The sequence below is a fragment of the Tribolium madens genome, unplaced genomic scaffold (assembly GCF_015345945.1).
Source record: "Tribolium madens isolate multiple individuals breed KSU strain unplaced genomic scaffold, Tmad_KSU_1.1 Scaffold_91;HRSCAF=231;Tcas5.2_LG7, whole genome shotgun sequence".
NCBI classification, from domain to species: Eukaryota; Metazoa; Arthropoda; class Insecta; order Coleoptera; family Tenebrionidae; genus Tribolium; species Tribolium madens.
The window spans coordinates 6,555,581-6,576,121 of record NW_025401063.1 but is presented as its reverse complement, the minus strand read 5'-3'; the positions used below and the strand labels follow the sequence as shown (position 1 = coordinate 6,576,121).

Genomic DNA, 20,541 nt, shown 5'->3' with positions numbered 1-20,541 from the left:
CGAATAATATAGCTTATTGGAAGCCCGTTCGATGTAAAAACTTCTTTTTTCTCAGATTCCTCTATCCCGAAATCCATAAATTAATCCCCGACAAGAGGGAATTTTATTTCTCTCCTCATGTCTAAATCCGTACGCTTATATGAATGGAACTGGAAATAACAATTTAAAGAGATGACGCCTTGTAAATATAACATTCGTGATTTAGAGAGATGGTGTGTTTTGTGAGGAGAAACATCCGGTGCATTTGTCGTTGATATCGTCGGACACTTGTGCCCGTCAAACTCATATGTGAAAGTTGGAGATATTACACGCACGTGTTCCTCTCAGGTTTATCTCTTGTTGCTTCCATGTAAAAAAAGACAAAAAGTTTTAATAAAACCCGGCTTCATTCTTGTAAGGCGAATTATAAAAGTGTGACAGACACCACCTGTAGAAGCATAAATGAAGTTTAAAATAAAATTTGGCGGTGAGTTTTTGCTTGTTAAATTGTGAAAAGTACAGAAGTCGGGAATTGCGCCAGAGAAAAGCAATAACAAACTACTATAAAACTAAAGACATTGTAAAAGTTTAAAATAATATTGTAAGACATGACTATTATACTAATAGCCACGGACTGGAGAGCTTTTGCTTTTCTCGCCTCTCGACGCCATTGTCATTATTGCATTTTCAGAATTTATCCAAGGATTAGCTCCATATTAAAATCGGTGCATTTTGAAATTGCAGTTACAAAGTATTAACTTCATACTCCTCGGTTCTAGTGTTTAATAAGCTAGCGTACAAACAAATCAAGACAAAAATTCACTATTGATTGAAGTTTTGTAGTAATGGTCAAGGGTCAGCTTACCTCCCTAGTGGAAAATTATGTTTTTGGTTTAAATATCACACTTATTTGACTTTATATTAGTCTGACATTATAATAAATTGTTAAATAGCAAATAAACTTTACTTGCAGTCCGAAATAGTGTGGTTTGTTTTCCACAAACGAATGATATTTTCACAAATAAGGATTTAGTGTATCAGTAAATGATATATTTGCAAAACTTTGGATGAAAATTTATTTTAGAATTTACTTGGTTGCGAGTCACGCCGAATAAAATCTCTCGATTTACAAACATTTTCTTTACTTCTCAGCCCCACTTTTCAATTTGAAATTACGAAGTTATTCATAAAATTGCATTTATTATCTAAATTTACTCTTCTGCTTTGAAGATATGTTTGATAATTATCGATTCATTCTGCTTCGGAGTAAACAGAGTAAATTTTTGCTTAAATAAAGCGACTGTTGATAAGTTCATCAAGTTTATGCTTGAGAAAATAAATCTTGGATTATGTCACCAATTTTTTAAACTGTATGAGCATGCATATACACAGATCTAATTGGATTACTTGAATGAATCTTTCCTTTGAAGTAAAATCCTTCTGATGAAATGTTCCCTGGGAAAAAGAGAGACGGCATGTGGAAGATTAATTTAATTTGTGCGACTAAGAGGATTATCTGCGTTTTGGCTGGCGTCGTATAAAACCGTTGCTCATTGTGTTAATTACGCTACCATATTTTGCCAGATGAACATCGATTTGTTAATCAATGATTAGGTTTTTGTAGCTTTTGTGTCGGTCTCGCGGGACTGCAGTATTGACAGCGTAAACTGCAATTTTGGTTTAAACCAACGGTACACAAATCATTATTATACCATCCGCACTGTAAGTGTAATATAGTTTGGTTTGATTTCTCAAAGGGATTGAAAACCGTGGTTCTCAGTAACGTGAACTATTTCAAACGATGTTCCCGGGAGAAATGAAGGTTGTCAGAATGTATTCAAGACCGGAACGTCTCTCCAAACCATTAGGACATGTGCAAATTGTTCAGACACTTTCCATACGGACGGAATTTCGATACTTTTTAAGGTGGAAATGTGTCAAAACAATGTGGAGTCTATAAATAAAAATTCCTGTGGGGGACACTTTATTTAAAAAAAAATTACGTATTGAGTAATAATTTTTCAAAAAAGCTTTTGATTCACATTGTTCATTAAATTTTTAGCATTTGTTTGTCAGGTGCCTATCAGTTTCAAACAACTTCTGTGTCAATAATACTTTATTGATTGCAGCTCGCTTGTGTTGTTTTGTGTTTCGTCAATTACCATTTCAGCGTTTCAGTATTAGAAAACTTTGGCAAATCCTCCTCGTATGGCCATTTATCCCGCCCACAATAAATACCTAGCTACTGGGAGGCACATTGAGAGCGCAAATTGCAAATTTGGTCGTTCTAAAATTCAGAAAGCATTTTACTTGCACAAAGAAGGGGTTGATTGGGTCCGGAAGGTCGAACTTTACAGCCGGAACCCAACCGAGGAGACAAAGGCTTATCACTGCTGACGACCGATCGGAACAAAGATATATCGCTCGCCACCCATCACTGCTTGATTGAAGTTTGCAGACATAATTTCGCTATAATTCTCTCACATTTTACCGATCCCATTAAAATACCACGTGTTTTCCAAAAAACAAGGCACATCGGTTTACGTCAAACGATCTATTGGCGGTCTTTTTGTAACGCTATTTATAGTAAATCGAACGACTTTGTAATGAAATTGTTCAATTATAGTAAATCAATTGGTGAAATTAAATTGCACCAGTGCACAAACCCACACACAAAAATTAATAACCGTTGGTAATAATTTTTATTTATACATAAATAGGATTTATTAAATTATTCACTATTTTACTGTTTGTATGCAACGGCAATTAATAAATTTGCAATTATGTATTCAGTTTAATTACTTACATTCTAAGTTTTTTCAAATTCAAATTAATTACCATTGGTAACATCTAATTAATAAATGAATGTTAACGAGACACAGTGATGGATAGTCGGAGGACAGACGACAAGGAACAAGTGACAAGTTAATGGTCTAGGCTTAAGATAAGGGATGAGGTTTTCTACTTGGTGAAATAAAACGGATAAGCCGCTTAATCTTTATACGACATAATTTAAGGAAAAACATTGTTATTTACCAGCTTTTGATGTTAAACAATGAGGAACTCTATGAAATAAAAATTAAATTTACTAAAAAATTACTTATTTTTTTTCAAACTAATTGCTTTGTTACATTTTTAAAGATACAAACCAGAAAAAGCTTAATTAACTGTTTGTCTACCTATTTTTATATTTGAAGTTAAATTTTATTTAAAAATAGACATTTTATTCAAAAAAATATGGATTTCATACAATTTCATTCTCGGAAAGATAAAACAAAAAAAGTTAAAGTTCGAATTTTACATGTACATATAAACATATGTGATGCGATAATTGTTGTGGAGTGTGTATGTTTCAAATAATACCATGTAAGAGAGCTACACCCTTTATAAAGGGTGCGTTTTTTTAAAGGGGTTTTGAAATATTTCAAGAACCATTTTAGATAAAATTACAATTTGTTTAATCAAGGCCAACTTGGAAGGAAGAGTGTAAAAAGTATCCTAACTATATTGGCTGTAGTTTTTTGCGACTTTCAGCAACAAAATCCTATATCTTATAGTTTCTCACAAAAAAAAGATTTTTTGCGTTATTTAGATACAACCTACCGTTTTTTAATTAAAATCAATTTAAAATTTATCTTACATACCATAAACAGCATTAAGACTTTAATTTTTTTTTCTATACCTCTTCAGTTTAAGACGCTCCTGATTAAAAACTTCAACATTTGATCTTTAAATTTGTCTAGGTGTATTAAGGCTGTACCAAATTTTGTAATTTAAAAACTCATTAAAAAAGACATCTCTTTTAAGAGGTGTAGCTCTCTTAGACAGTATTTTTTGATACATGTTCATAGAAAAATTGAATATTTTATCACTTGTTTGAATTTGTAACAATAAAAATGAAACACTCTATATAATGAATAACGTTCATTCAACCTTCCAGTGAGAAAAAAACAGCACCAAACGCTACTTTGTATTTAGCTTAAAGAGTATTAATTTTTATTAAACCATTATTGTAACTCTGAAAGAAAGTAGACAGATAAAAAGAATAGTGTTTGCAGCTCCTTTATAAAAATTTACATTTCAATTTTAGAAAAACACTGAAAAAATTGATTTTTAATAAGAACAATAAGGAAAAAGATATTTTTTCTTGAACTTCAACATAAATTAAATACGAGACTGCCTCTAGGTACATACATACATACATTCAAACATTTCCTAGAATAATATCTATTTTTTATTAATAAAAACGGTTTTTTAATAATCAAAATCTTAGCTTGGAAAAAATTACAGGTGTATTACGTTTTATTACACTTACTGGATAGGTCCCAAACAGGCTATAAAAATTTTATGTCAGTGTGCCAGTAAATTTGTAATAATTCAAGTACTTGTCACCATAACAGTCCACAGAAAAAACCAAATCTCACAAGAGATATTTTACTTACTTCGTTTTATTTGAAAAAATAACTCAAATTTTAAAACGACACACATATGAAAATGAATAAAATAAATGGTCTGATGAAATTTATTTAGGCACGCTACAAATCTTTAAGTGGCGTGTACAACAACAAAAATTGAAACAACATTTTAATGCAATCTGTGTTGTTCGATTTGTTACCAATAACTTTAAGTTACTGTAAAAAACAATTTCCTGTGATAAGCTTGAGATAAAAGATTGTTCTATTAAACTATATATAGATAAAAATAGCTTTGATCAGGTTAGTGTGTGATGGAATCTCAAATATTTCACTTAACATTTCTTTAAAATTGTTCCCTGAAAAATAAAGGACACGCATATTGTAAAAGCGGTCGTAACAGAATATTCCGTTCATTGCTGTTAAACAATGTAGAATGACAGATATTGCGCCCTGTAATATCGGATATTACAAAATAGCATCTGATCCCGTTATAGTGTTGTGAAAGGGTAGAGTTACCGATTGTTCAACATCGCAGGTGATAGTATGCGAGGTGAGCAGTATAGAAATGCTGAGTAAGCTTGACAAGATAAGATGATCACCGCAAAGGGAGGGTTGCGAATTAGCATCCCTATCTCTTCTCCGTTTTCGTTCGAATTGTAAGGTTCACTACTCATCAGACGTGATTGATAAAGGGTCGATATGTGGTAGGAAAGACGAGAACGAGTCGACAACTTCAACCCAGCTAATGTCAATGTAAAGAAATTCAAACCGGAAGAAAAAACATCACGTTTTAAACGGAAGCATTGACATACAAAGCTCTGATGACGCAGATAAGTCAGGTTTAACGTCCGGATTTGATCGACAGTCTTTGTAAGAAAGGAAATTTGCACTCGGGGACTAATTATCCCCGGAGACAGAAACCGGAATATATGACGAGCGCCTTCAAAAAAGTAATAAGAATTCTAAGACGGTTTTTGTGTTATTCATGACACAATTTTTCTCTTTGTTATTATTCCCTCAAGCGCAGCTTAATGGAGTATTAATTACATAAAAAAACAAAAGAGATGAACTTAACAAGAAACTTTATACTGTACCTTAAATCTCGCACTCGACCGAAATGCGTTTTTATTGTAGTACTTCATTACTTTTATCTACTTAACGAATGGTTTGTGTTTATGCAAAACTAAACCGATTTCATTACTCCGTACAAATAATCCCGGATAAATACAAGCGGAACTGCATCGATCGGAGTAAGCTTCATGCTTGTTAGTTTAGGTCGTGACAACCACCCCCCGACTCTTCTTCAAGATGTAGGATATTGCCTGAAAAAATATTGACTATCGGAATTCGGCAATATATTTTACTACCGCAACAATACAGTAAAAAAACGCCCAAATAAATTCGAAAGAGGAGTACCGGAAGAAATTCGCAGCGTTCTCCGTTACGTAAGGTTAGGAACTGCGTTTAGAAGTATCCGGAGACAGTATGTCACATTTGAGTGATTGAGCCATAAGTTTGTGCAAGTTCCGGAGGCTCGGATTTGGCGACGGATTCTCCCTTGGGCAAAATATGTTTGATCGATTCGTCTTTACTAAAGTGCTCGTGACAACCTGCACCAACGCGAATTTATTAAATTAATATTCGAAAATCTTGGCAAACTCTCAAAATTTGATACTCCTCTGGGAAACATTTATAAATCAAGAGTCGTATTGTTTGTTAAGACTGAAAGCAAAAAGTAAACAATGTATTATACACACATCAGAAAAACATTGCCAATTTGACTGTCTCTACAAACTTTGCTAATATTTAGCACACGATGCTTTTGTTTAGTGTGATACAAAACAAAGTTTGTTGAAGTTCATTCATTTTTTAGCTAATAAACTGAAAAACTAATATTTGCTCATTGTTAATAAATCATAATGGGCATGTAGACTAGATTTTTAATCTGTAAAAGTAACCAATTTTATTTCTTATTTTAGATCGGAAAGCTTCTTGAAAATTGATTATAAAATTGGCTGATTGAGTTTACTTTTTGTAATAACAAATGATTAAGTTTAAAATATTTAGTAAGAATAGTCTTTATTAAAGTATATTTTTGGCGATAAATGTATTAAAAAAAAACTTTTTTATGTCCACATATTTAATAAAAATTTAATAATAACGCTCCGCTATAAGAAAATGTCTTAGATTGAAAATCGTCCATGTGTGCAAACATGTTTGCGTGTTTACATAAGTGTTTGTTGCTTGCAAGCATATTTGTTCAACCGACGAATAATATTATGTTTGTAACGTCTGTAATGTTTACCATGTGTAGTCTGTTACGACTGTAAGCTGCTAAAATGCGACTACAATCATTATCATTCTGTCGTTGTAGGCTATTGGATATAAAACTGCCCGAACAACATCAAGAATTCACAATATAAAATAAAAAGAAAACATGGATTGTCAATAGCTACTGTGTACAGATTTTACAATGTTTTTGTAGGAAAAGATCGTGTACACAGCAAAAAAATTCTTTGCAGTTTTCTTTGTTAATTAATTAGTATTATTAACTTCTAGGATCTACGTTAAGAACGGCCCTTTTTACACCAAAAAGAGGTTTTAAATCTACATTAAAAATGTATTTTCAATTAAAAAAATTGATTTTATTTTACACTCAAAGTATGTATAAAATGGAATTTTTCATCCTGAATTTTCTTTTGCAGTTACAACTCATTTACAATGTTGCAGTAAAGTTACGGAAATTTTCCAAATAAAATTTTTATTAACCATCAATTCAAGCATAGTTTGGTGTAAACCAAATGAACAAGAATACAGTGGATAAAACATCAATGTTGCCGTTATTTTTGGTTTAAAATTTAAAGTTTAAATTTAACGAAATTGCGCATTTATACAGCGGATGGCAAAATTATGGAATCTTATTAAAACTGAAAATATTTTGTTTCTGCAAAATTTTCCTTTTCAAAAATACACAATTTTTAATTTGATTTAAAATTTTACACATTCTGATTTTTGGATAATGACCAACATTTTTTTAAATTGAAATACTTATTTTTTAGCCAATTCAATAGATCTTTTAATTGTCGAAATGACAACACCAAAATATGAAATATTACTTAAAGTTTTCGAGAAAAAATCATCCAAAAAGTGAAATAATATCAACAAAAAACAAACATACTCGTACAAAAGTGGTATGTGCTGGGAGCCGGACAATGATTTTCTGGCGTACTTTTTCTGGCTAAACACAAATCTGAAGTCAAAATTGGGGTCAATGAGCAAATAATCGAGAAAAACCCAAAAAAGCGATAAAAGTCACGATCCATTATTTTTTTCTATATGATATTATTGTCATGCGGTTTCTGCTTGTTTTTTATTTATTTTATTTTTTATTTTTATCTTATATATTGTCAAAGACAAAAAATAAAAAATCGAGAAATTACATAGGTATATTTACCGGAAGAAACCTGCTACCGCAGAATTTTTGGACTACGATGACAATTGCCCTTTAAAGGGATGTGTAGAATGATTCGTTAGTCAACATTTTTGTGGTATTGAGGCCAGCGAAGGCGCGTTGTTTTGCAGGGAAGCCCTAGAATATGAGGATGATGCCGTAGTGTGTCCGACGACAAATAAATAAAATAAATAAAAATTAATAAAAATAAATAAAAATAACTAAAAAAAGCAGAAACCGCATGATAATAATATCATATAGAAAAAATTACTGAATCGTGTCATTTATCGGTTTTTTGGGTTTTTCTCGATTATTTGCTCATTGTCCACCCAATTTAAACAGATTCATGTTCATCAATAAAAAATACGCCAGAAAATCATAGTCCGGTCCCCAGCACACAGCACATTTTTTGTGGACCTGTGAAATTAACCTGTTTGAGCACTTTTGTCAAAACAAAACATTTTCAGTTTTAATAACATTTATTCCATAATTTTGCCGCTCACTGTATAATGTAGACAAAAACAAATTGAAGACTGAATGGTTTTGCATTTCTGATTTGTATTTGCAAATTAAATTAACTTTCATCAACGATAACAATATCGGACTGTTCAAAAATCTCCAAAACTGCAAAGTTGTATGTTGAAGCTGCCGAGTAACAAGGATTTTCATTACGAGTAGTTATATTAATTTACGCAATTTTCCAACTTTGTTAACACAACAATATATTTGTGTTTGCAAGCATTCGAAATTGTCTACTGTATCGTTCCGGATACGACGTTTTGTAATTTTTCCTTGTACTTTATTGATCAAAAGCAGCATTTTTATATGAAGGTGGATGCGCTGGGGATTACAAACGTCTTTCGAATCTCCAATAAAAGGATAGTGTAGATTTTATGAAGTACGTCACGAGCGAACATTGACCGCCTTTACCGAATGATTGATTAAAGCTCTTATCATCGTAAAGCACGTTTCAGTTAAAGACAAAACTTTGTGAAAACACGTAAATAAACGATGTATTTATACAACAAATAGGTCACTATGTAACTTGAGCTAAGGCAACTGTAAACTACTAGCTTGCTTACGTAAAAGAGTAACAAAATATTATGAATATTTTTTTGCAAAACTTAAAAAAACGGAAACTCTTTTTTTTCTTATTAAAATAAAAGTACGAAATTCACTAGTAATTCTCTTCGTGACGTCAATTTGGTACAGCAAAAAGAAAATTGCGGTTTTGTGAGATAGACAAAAAGAACGCCGATCTTGTGTTTGAGGCGTACGAGAATCTCTTTCTAAGATCTCCAAGTTATTAATCATCTGGTCGAAAAGACCAGCAATTACCAAACAAAAAGTGAAAAGAAAATCATCAACGTTTACTAACGACAAATAGACTTAAACGGTTGGCAGTTCCTGCTTGGAATACCACAATTTTTCACTTCATTCATTTCTTGAAGAAATTTTATTTTGGGAACGCTTCATTGTTTTAATACTTTCTCATTTATTATAAAAGTACAAGCCCTGAAATGTACTAACCCATCACATGTTATTTATAGATAGGGCTGTCTAGCGTGACAAAAGTAATTAAATTAATAGGATTTGAAAACGTTTGCCACTGTTTATCAGCTGACATAAATTATCGTTGTTTGTAACACAGCAAAGCCGAGCATTTGAAGAAAGGCATTAAGTATTTGTTGCACGTAATTCAATTTTTAATAATTTATTTTAATTGTTGGGTCTGGGACTAGCCATTTGGGTGAAAGTTTCATGTCGCTGTACTAGGGCACTTATAATTTATTTGATGTAGTAAATCCGTCCATTAACGTGGGCAAAAGACCATCAAGCCGGTATCTAATTCGAACATATCTGAAATTTGATTCTCGTCTGGACCAATTTGCTCAAGTATCTCAATATATTAAGTGAAGGGCGTGTGGTTAGAAATTGGAAAGGCGAAACGCAAACTATTGAATATGCATTGGCCAGTCGGCTCCAGCAAAATCCATTTGCGATAATCCTTTGAGGTTCGTACTGAACTTTACATTTAATGAACAAGTTGTGGCCTGCCTGACCAAAGCTCTAATAGTCGTCCCAAACACAACGCTATCCGACGTAAAAACAGCGTCAATAAGCACGAATTCCATGTACATCGTTATTTCGCGGCCCGAGCAAATTTCGGGAATAATTAGACTGACTGGAAGAAATTGCGAGCGAGGCTGCTTTAATATACCGTCCAAAATAAGACACATTTATGGCAGCTAAATGAACTTTAAACTTGCCCTGAAAGGGTTCTCAATACTCTCAAACTTCCAAATGAGGCTTTAAAATTTACCAGCCGTAAAAGATAAACGATCGCAAAAATAAGATAATCTCTGGTTTAATTAAATCAGTTGGATGGAATTCCTGATCGTGAAAGCCTTCATTAGAACCTTCAATAAGCGACTATGATAATGACATTCCGTTGATTCAGCGATTTAATCACCTAAAGTTTAATTTGCAATTACAGTATAATTGTTGTCATTATTAAGCGACACGAACTATGCGATAATAAATTTGTTTCTTTACACACATCATACATCACATTTTCAGCCGCACCACCCTTACGTATTAACTTTATAAAACAGAATTATACTGGCTTTTCCCAATGACGCAGATTTCTCTTTGCGGACTTAAACAGTGATGGACAATTATCTACAGATAATGCGAACCCACATTTCAGGTCATTGTATTGCTTTCAAAGTAAGGGCAAATTCTCTAATCTTAGTTCTTGAGGCAACTAATTGTCTATGGATTTACGGATAAGATCGTTCCAACTGGGCCAGAAATCTCCCAACATAAATCTTTTTATCGATAAGAGTGCCGGCTGGTGACAGCTCGGCAGTTCATCAATTTCGTTACACCTTCGACATGTAGTGGTATCATTGACTACACCCATTTTCTGAAGATGTTTGTTTAATCGACGGTTAAAATGCTCGTAAACTTCGAAATGTTCAGTTTGAGTTTTTTTATTAATTCCTTAATTGCCACTAAAGTTAATCAATTATATTATACTAGACCAGAAACAAATTTATGTCACTGTTACAACGGATTGATTAAAACCATATCATTAACAGTCTAATCAAACAATACACAAATTACAAGGACATTGATGATAATCACGACCTACACACATTAATAAAGCCAATTAAGCTTATGTTCCAGCAATAGATTTACAAAATAATGTACAGGGGGCTGCATTTTGGATATCCGAATAGGGAATCTCCGAAACTAAGAGGTTTAGTCAAAAACGAGTGATACATTCTGGGGCTTATTTTTTGAGAAAATAATATTGGTGAAAACCGCATCCCGCTATCGTCTTTTGTTTTCGACTTATAGACAAAAGTTGACATTTTAGCGAAATGTAAAAAAAATCATATCTTTGTTATTATAGAAGATACAGCTTTGAAACAAAAACATTATACCTACAGGCACTTTTTTACGTAGAATTTAATAATGTTGTTAACAATTTTACGATTTTTTATATTGCAATATTTTTGTTATTCTTTGTCGGATATCGACGAACTTTTGTTCAGCTTAAAAGACGAACTTTGCAGAACATTGTTATTTAATTTAATAACATTTCTAATTTTGTCGTGTAAATGTTAAACCTAAAAGATGTTTTTTACTTTTTTTATACTGTGCTGTAGTGTGCAACAGAGACAAAATTAAGTTTTTACTTATTTCAGATTATTTCCCGTTCTTTTCTAAATGAGGACCAATTTGTTTCAAAATTTTATCTTTTGGTGCCTCAGAGATACAAAGCATTGTAAAAGACGTTGCTTTTCTAATGTTACTAAATATTCATTCAGAAAGTAGGCTACATAAAAAGGTAGTTAAACCGAAAATTATTGCTTATGTCACCCCAAGAGCACAATTACGTCTTTGAACACAAAAAATCAAAAAAATTTGGAACCTCAAAGGATTACAAGTAAAACGGTTAATTATTGGAAGCTTCCATGCGCCTATTTTGACGTTTTGGCACATTCGGCCTACTTAATTCGAATATTCATTGAAATTGGAAATGTAATACTTTTTTTAAAGGTTTAGATCTCTCTTACATCTCTCATGTCTCAAGAATTAAAATTAAGGAAAATATGGTACATAATTCAGAAAAAAATGAGTAATAACCTAAAATCAGTAAAAACTTAAGTTTGTCTCTGTCGCACATGACAGCTCAGTATAAAAATAAGTAAAAAAACAGTGCCTTCGTCTTTTGAGTATCACAGAACTAGAAATGTTATTAAATTAAATTACAATGATATACAAAGTTTTTTCTTTAAGCCAAACAAAGTTCGTCGAAATCAGACAAAGAATAACAAAAATATTGCTATGTGAAAGATCGCAAAATTTTAGTTATTCGGTTAATTTTAGCGGCCAGTGTATTAACACGTTATTTGACCAATTGTTAATCTGAAAAATTCAAATTATGATTTATATAAAAATTTAATATGATGGTGAGTAATATCGAATAGTTAAGTTAGATGTGTCCAATCTGAACGATTGAAGTAGCTCAAACATTGTTCGGTTGCAATTATCTTCATATGAATATGTAATTTCTCCACTAAAGTACTACTTTATATGCAGTAGTAACACCTATAGAGAATATTGTACCAACGACACTGTGGTCGCAATTAGATCGCACTCTAACGATAGTATTCTCAATTGCGAGATAAAGTAAATAAGAATAGGACCAATTGTTACAGTTTTGTACATATGTTTGACTATTTACTCGGTATAGCATAATATCTGAATGTTTGCTTTGCGTGATACTATCTCGCAGTTAATTTTGTTGTTGATGCATCCAATTATGTCAAAATGAGAGATTGGTCAAGGATTTAATTGGAAATTCTGCGACAATTATAAATTGAAATCATTGCTAATTTTGGATGAATCTATAATCTCTGATTTAATACACTACAGTTTCAATTAATAAAATCAATTCAATTTCAAAACCTTCTTTTTGTCTAAACTACTTTACTGCATTTGGCTTTAAAATTCTCAGTCAATTTAATTAAAAAAGTGAGTTGCCGAAGCTACTAAAGTAATAATTTCAAAGGGAAAGATTGTACCAACTTTTAACTCTGTTATTATTTGCTTTAAATTAAGCAGGCAGTTACTGTTTCAATTTAAAAAATAATACAAAATCAATACTTGTTGAGTTTACGACTGATAACACAAATAATTTAATTTTTCCTCACACTTGAGTAAGAAATTACAAGTTAAGTAATGCTAAATCAGTTCGAAATAAATTAAAAACCATTGAACCTGAAGAACTCGACCAGTTGGAAATTCAAACTCTGCGATTCAATTTGCAGATTCACAGACTGTTGGATTGTGCAAGAACTTGCTTGTATAACAATACGTGTAACTTGTAAGACAGTGACAATACACGAAACTTAAGGATTGATTGTATCGTTTCATTTATTCCTGAATAAGTCAAAAGGAGAGAATATTATTACAAAAGTTTAATCACAACATATACCACCTGAAAGATTTTGTCACTTTTGTGCAAAATTGCTTTTCTACTTATTCTCGGGAAAAATATAAAATTTAATCTTATCAACACAAGTATATTAATTGTAACTTTTTGTTTACTTCTGTTACATTTTTATGCAAAGATGGATTTACCTCTGGTAAAACTTTAAGAAAAATCATACAACATTTAGCTATCAGACTATCCACAAAATATTTAAACCGGAATTGGAGGAAAAAGTTGCTTGTACAGGGCGTAAAAACGCGTTAGTAAAATTTCCCAAATAATTACATTTGACGGAGCTATTTGTTAATTAGAATTGTGGTGACAGTTTTCACACCCTACCTCGTTCAAATTAAAAGCTCCTGTCTTAACTGAATATTCAATAGGCTTATGAATATGCATTTCATTAGTTACAAAATACATATTACCGTAGTCTAATATACCTCAATACTTGCAGATCAATCATTATTAGGGGGGGTATTGGAAACCTGTCCTTGCTTTCCTTCTTACACGGGAACTGCAATGCGGTAAACACGACTAGTGGAGGCGATGCAAAAACTCGTTAGGCACTGAAATATTATTCGCTCATTCGTCTGTGAATTTTCGACACAAACAAAACAAGGAAAAAGCCGTTTCAATTCGTCTTATCGATCTCACACAAGTGCAACATAAAACAACAGGAACTGAAACTTGGAGCAATATAAAAATATGGTGTTACTGCTTCAAATCAATTCAATGAGCTTGGTCAAAGTAATTTAAAAGCAAAGATTGACTTTAAATCAAATTTTGTCAAAGCATTGCGGTTTATTGAAATTAATTTGCAATTATGAGAGTTTGATGAATAAATTTTGTTCTATTCAGAGTTTCAAAAGAGGCCAATTGAAGCAGATTATCGATACATACAGTTAGTAAGTTAGGGGGAATACGTGAAGCGGATTAGAACAGCTAAATCCGAGATTATGTTGCACATGGGACAGAACCATGATCGTAAACCGATGGAGGCAGCAGTTCGAGTGCCTCTCTGGATGAACACTGGGAAAAATGCGTGAATCGCGTAGACAACTCTTTATTAAAACTTGAGCTATCAACTTATCCAACACATCAACATTATTCGAGTAGTAATGATTTTGATTAATTAATAAAATAACTTTTCTTTATTATGTATTTGCTTCAAAGAAATGCTTTCTTCACAATAACTATTTTTAATTAATTTTGCCAGCAACCGACAATGCTAAATTCTTTAATTAAAAATTCATTTATTGATTCCCTGTTGCAGATATTTCTTTGACGATTCAATACTTATTGTGATTATGAAAACAAATATTAAATTTGATTCTGCAAGTAGGAATCTAAAATATTGGAAATTTTATTCATTTATAGAGGAGGAAAAGAAAAGTGTTGTCCAATCACTCACAACGTCTATAAAGTAAGCTACATCATAGATTGCATGATGTACTCTAATATCCTTGTGAGTTTTCTATTTATCGATCAAATAAAAGCTCTATGGAAAATTTATATATGAAAAGTGCTTGGCTGGATCGAAGGCTGATATAGAAGGCGAATTTGTACCTACTTTGCTTTAATGTTAAAAAATATCTCCCATTGTAAAGTATACTCTAGATTCAGTAACTTGCACGTTCCTGCAATTTGCATAAAATTATAATAAACTGCATAACAACTGTTGCTGTATTTTTAGTTCTCTTGTTGTAACTTTATTAAATAAAGAAATGTCTTAAAATGTTTTACTTAAAGTTTAAATTGTACTTTGAGGTTTCTCTAATTTCACAAACACTGAAACTTTTTCAAGATTAATAAGCACGTTGTGTAACTTCAATGCAATGGTACTTTTTCACTAAAGTAAAACACGTGCTTTGGTATTTTTATATTAAACCATGCTTATATTTATTGACGCATAAATACCACCTATAATACTTGTAATCTAGGTACAAATGGCAATAATGTCATACCATATTTTGAAAACAAAAAATAATTATTGCAAAATATCTACACAAACTATTTCATAAATACAGAGCAATATGGAACTTCAAATCTTATATAAAAATGATTATAAATTATTAAATTTTTAATTTTTAATAAAACACATGGCAAACTACACGTAGGCGACTGTAAATCAAATATAATAAGCACAGTCAAATGGCTGTGTGTAAATATGGCTCCTATAAATTCCGCTTAAAGAACAAAAATTGCTCGCGATGAGCCTGAATTTAGGTGAGCTTTTTAATGTGATATTTCATATTCATATCGTTATAAAGGCTTTAGTATATCTGCATTTCCGTCGTCGCATAATGCTGTAATTTTATAGCAGATCGTAATATTTCAGGAGTAGACTTAGTAGACGAAAAATAAATTGGAAAAAGTGGTTTTGTGATAATTTTTTCCGTACCTCGGCAGGTGGGCTTTTGTTGACACAAGTTGGGTGTTCGCAAACGATAAGACCGGAGTCCGGAAAAGTCTTTAATTACATTTAACTGGCGGCATTCTGCTTTTACAAATAGCTGCATGTCACGAGTCAAATATCACCTCCAAAAACTTTTTAATTTCATTAGCATAATTCGGCGATTTTCAAAAATCACAAAAAGAAGAAAAACAAAAATACCCGCCCTTAAAGCGACTTGGCGGATGCGAAAATCCTCACAGAATATAAAACGATTTCTCTATTAGAAGGATCGCGTAGAGAGCTTATTTCGAATTCGGACCGCAACGGGAATCCTCTCCAAATATTGCACGGGATATTAAGGTATCTTTAAAACTTATTACTCATTTTAAATTTTGACTTGTTTGCTTTGAAACTCTGTATTTCTGTAAAAATTAAAAACTTTTATCACAAAAATTGCAACCATGAAGATCGTCATTAGAAACCAATATTTATCATTTATAAAATATTTATTTTCTCATTTTATAAACCAACAGCCGTAAATGCGTATTTTTATTTTTATAAAACAATTAGTAACCATTTGTCTTTTTAATATGATGTAATAAAAGCTTATTAACAATGGAAAAAATTAATTTATTTACAGACTCATTAACAATAATGATCCTTAATAAAAGAGGAAATAATAATAATTTCTTTTCGGTTTCTTTAGGAAATCATAAAAATTGAACTTCTGAGTAATAACTTTTATTTTATGTGGTTCATTACCGGAGATAATAGAAGCGTATTGCATTATAATTGAAACAAAAGCTTTTGAAAGCTTTTTTATTTTTTTATAAAACCGATTTCCAAAACAAGCTTAATTAATATCAGCTATTAAAAACAATGATTTAATTAAAAACTTTTATACTACTATTACTTTTTATTTAAGATTCAGCAGCAAAAAAAAAAAACACATTTGTGATTTATAAATTTTTAACACAATTTTGAAGTTTTTTCAACGACGAGTTAATTTAAATATACGCTAACATTTATATATTATAACTGCATGCAATAATTACTAATTAAATTACGTTTCAACACATTTACAAAATTTTTATTTACATAATGTATTAATTAGATAAGTTTAGATACGTCTCTAAACATTTTACTGTAGTCATAATGCTTCAGGCGCATTATTAAAAAAAATTCTTAAATGTAAGTAGATTAATAGACAATTCAGACATATTCAGTTTAAAAGGCTGCTCATTTCTTTTAAATTGTATTGACTGTTGTGAAAGTTTCTCTGGAAAGAAGAATTGCAATAATCGGTTGACACAAAACGAGATCAAACGCCAGGACCTTTTAATAATTTTCCTCAATAAAGCTCTTTCTAAAAAACGTTAAGACTTTAATATTGCGGATACTCTTTTCAGAAAGGGCTCGATGGATCATAAAATTGTCACTACAAGCATTCTAGAAACTATCAATAAATAACAACTGAATTAATTCGACGACCGAGGGACCGAATTCATCGCACCCAACGGCGGAATTTATCGACTACTAAGACGTAAAATAAGGTTAATGTCGCCGGCAACGAAGATTTAACGGCTTCTGATTTCGGAAGCGCTACATCCGATAAATTCGCCTCTTTTTCAGGGATTTTTAAATCTGCTTTAGTTTAACTTGACTTGGATAAAAGTTTTAGATGGTAGGGTCAGGTAATTGGAAACAATAATGCCTATAGGGTGAGTTCCGGCCACAGTCAAGGCAGGTCTCCCGGAAGTTTAATTTAGTAAGCCACAGGACCGGTCAAGAATAAACACTACAACTGCAGGGCATATAAATTCTAATCAGTTTAGTTAATTTTAATTTAAATTAAATTATGTTTAAATTGTGTTAAGAATAGGAACGTTTTTTCATATTTTGAAATGTTACAAGAATACTGAATTGGTGTAGACTACTGTTAATTTATTCTGCTGTTATGTTGGACTGTTGTGTTTGCATCTGTTATGAAAATTCGATATATTGTTTTTCGATTTACTTAATTTTATCTATTTTCCGAAATTTACTATACATTTTGTTGGAAATAACAAAAATTACTTTTCTTTGACGTGAGAATAACTTTATAATTATTTATTTTTCATGAAACATTTCAGTAACATGCTTTAAAGTTTAATTACAAGGTAGCCAATGTTATAAATATAAGTTTCTCGTGCGTAAATTTTCTTGATTATGCAGTAGTTTAACGAGGCAAACTGTTAACGATCAAACGACTATTATCTTACGTTCATTAGTCTTCTCAAGATGTTTTAAAATTAACATTTGCTTGCCAGGGGATAATTTGACGTTATTGGCTTATTTGTATTAAATGAGGTAATTTTACACATTTGCAGAAATTACTTACTTTTACAACAGAATAATAATTATGTAACAAATTAAACAGAAGTAATATTGGTGATTAAAAAGTTGTAAATAATGACCCTAAAATTTACTGCAAAATAATTAGAATGATCGTATCATAAAACAAGGCATAAAGTTAGGGGAATAAAAAATTTATCATATTCCATCAGCGTCTTAGCCCTAAAAAGGATCTGTCACTGGCCTCGTCCTCCTAAATATAAAAAGTATCAGTCCAATTCTTCTTCTCTTTTAAACTACTTTTCGTCTTAAATCAGAGACGGCACAGCTTAAAAACTCATTAAAATCTCAATTTTTCATATTATACTGTCGTTTATCATTGAACGCACGAAGAATTCCAATATCGCGGTGATTTAATGTGATTTATGGAGAGTCGATTATACGGCATCATTCAGTTTTCGCCTTTGATGTGATGCAGGCTGCACGTCATCACTCTTGTATTAACAAAAACCTTTTGAGAAGAATGAGATAATTACAGGTAGATTTTGCCCGTCATTAATCGCAAGTAAGAAAAATAGAACATCCTGGGGGTGGATTTTATTGAACCCATCTTAATTACAGTAAAATCAAGGAAACTGCCATAAATTCACCAATCCTTCCCAACCCACCTCCGGGCATCTAATTAAGGATTCTTCCGGTTTTAACTTTAATCTCGAGTATTATCAGCATTGTCTGCCGGCTTTTATTATCATTAGCGTTTTATTTTAAAAAATGGAAGGAAGCAATTGTTCAATTTCGGTATTCGCGGTGAACAATCCCTGGTCCTTCCGGTCCTAGATAAAAAGTTTGCAACTGCGCGTTCCTGTAATATATCAAGTTGTGTTATCGTAGCTGTACGATGGCCATACAAAGGGTGTCACCTATGCCGCATGTTTTTTTTCTACCAAGTAAAATTCGTTTTAATGTTTGTTGTAAAAGTTTAGTATTTTCTCTGGTGTTATTTATTAATTTTTATTCGAGTTTTCACAGAACACAGCAACTCTTATTCACATCACGCGTCGCTTAATTGTAAGACGTAAAAAACTTGGCTTTCTTTGCCTAGAATCAAGTGCCGGAAGTGAAACTTTTATTGGAAAACTACAAGAGGGTTTAGTGGCTACGATTATTGTTGGTAATGATACACCAAAAAATAAAAATATAACAGTAAAAGGTGTATCTTAAAAAAGAACCCTTAGTTAAGCTACAATTAATTTTTAGAAGTTGTATTGATAAAAATATTTATTATTTTAATTTTTACCTGTTTAATAAAGGTTTTATTATACAATATTTTATTTAAAAAATATATATGTATATACAGTATGTCCCCGGATTGGGTTTACAAGAGGAAAATTTTTTTATCTTTGATTTCATCCCAAAACTACGAAGGAAAAACATTTTTTGCTTCACCTGCAACGAGCAAATTTGTACTTAAAACTTCATTATTCTGATTCAGTGAAAAGAAAAGTTAATCTTTCTCTTAATTTTTGAATAATTTTTCTCTGATTTATAACTACTATCACATTGGCGGTTTTATTTTTTTGACAACTATATGTCACTTTGACAATTAATTTATTTATTAAATAATTATAGTTCTTGTTGAAAGTGACTTTGGTTTTTATCTTAAAGCTGTTTCTTTGAGATTCTATTTATTAAAATTATGTTTTTCACAAACATTTTTGTTATCTAACTTGCGTAAACTCATTTGTCAAAAGTCAAAATAATAATATCGCCAATGTGATAGAACTTAAAAAACAGAAAAAAACCTATTTTAAGTCCAAAATCAAGAGAAAAATGAACTTTTCTTTCTACTGAGTTCGAATAATGAAGTTTTAATTACAGATTTGCTCGTTTCAAGTAAAGCAAAAAATGTGTTTCCTTTGCAGTTTTGGCGTAAAATCAAAGATATTTTTTTTTCCTGTTGTAAACTCAATCCGGGGACATACTGTAGGTAAATAAAATTATTTGTAATAATTAAAGTTAAACAAAATACTTCGTAGTTATTTTTATTGCTTTATTATTTATTGTGATATGTACTATATTTTATAAAACTTACAATACATACAGTGAGCAGTAAAATTATAAAAAAATCTTATTTATTAAAGTTAAAAATATTTTGTTTGGACAAAAATGCTCGAACAGGTCAATTTTCTTTTTAAAAAATACAAAATTCTTAACTTAATTTAAAATTGTATATTTGTTTTTGTCGATTCACTTTTTAGATCATTATTTTTCGAAAACTTTATGTAATATTTAATATTTTGGTGTTGTCATTTTGACAATTAAAAAATTTATCAAATTGACTAATTGACTATTTTAAAAAAATGTTGATGACGTCATTACTCAAAAACCAAAAAGTGTAAAATTTTAAATCAAGTTGAAAATTGTGTATTTTTTTAAAGAAAATTGACTTTTTCTAGCA

At 31.2% G+C, this 20,541-nt stretch overlaps 1 protein-coding gene across 1 annotated transcript in view; it reads left to right on the top strand.

Moving 5' to 3' along the window:
- The first annotated feature begins 364 nt into the window (after positions 1 to 364).
- LOC123011201 (lachesin-like) overlaps positions 365 to 20,541 on the top strand; it is a 46,602-nt gene continuing 26,425 nt past the window's right edge. Inside the window, exon 1 of the mRNA XM_044408543.1 lies at positions 365 to 466. The gene's annotated coding sequence lies outside the window, so the exon portion shown is untranslated. The remainder of the gene's footprint in view (positions 467 to 20,541) is intronic.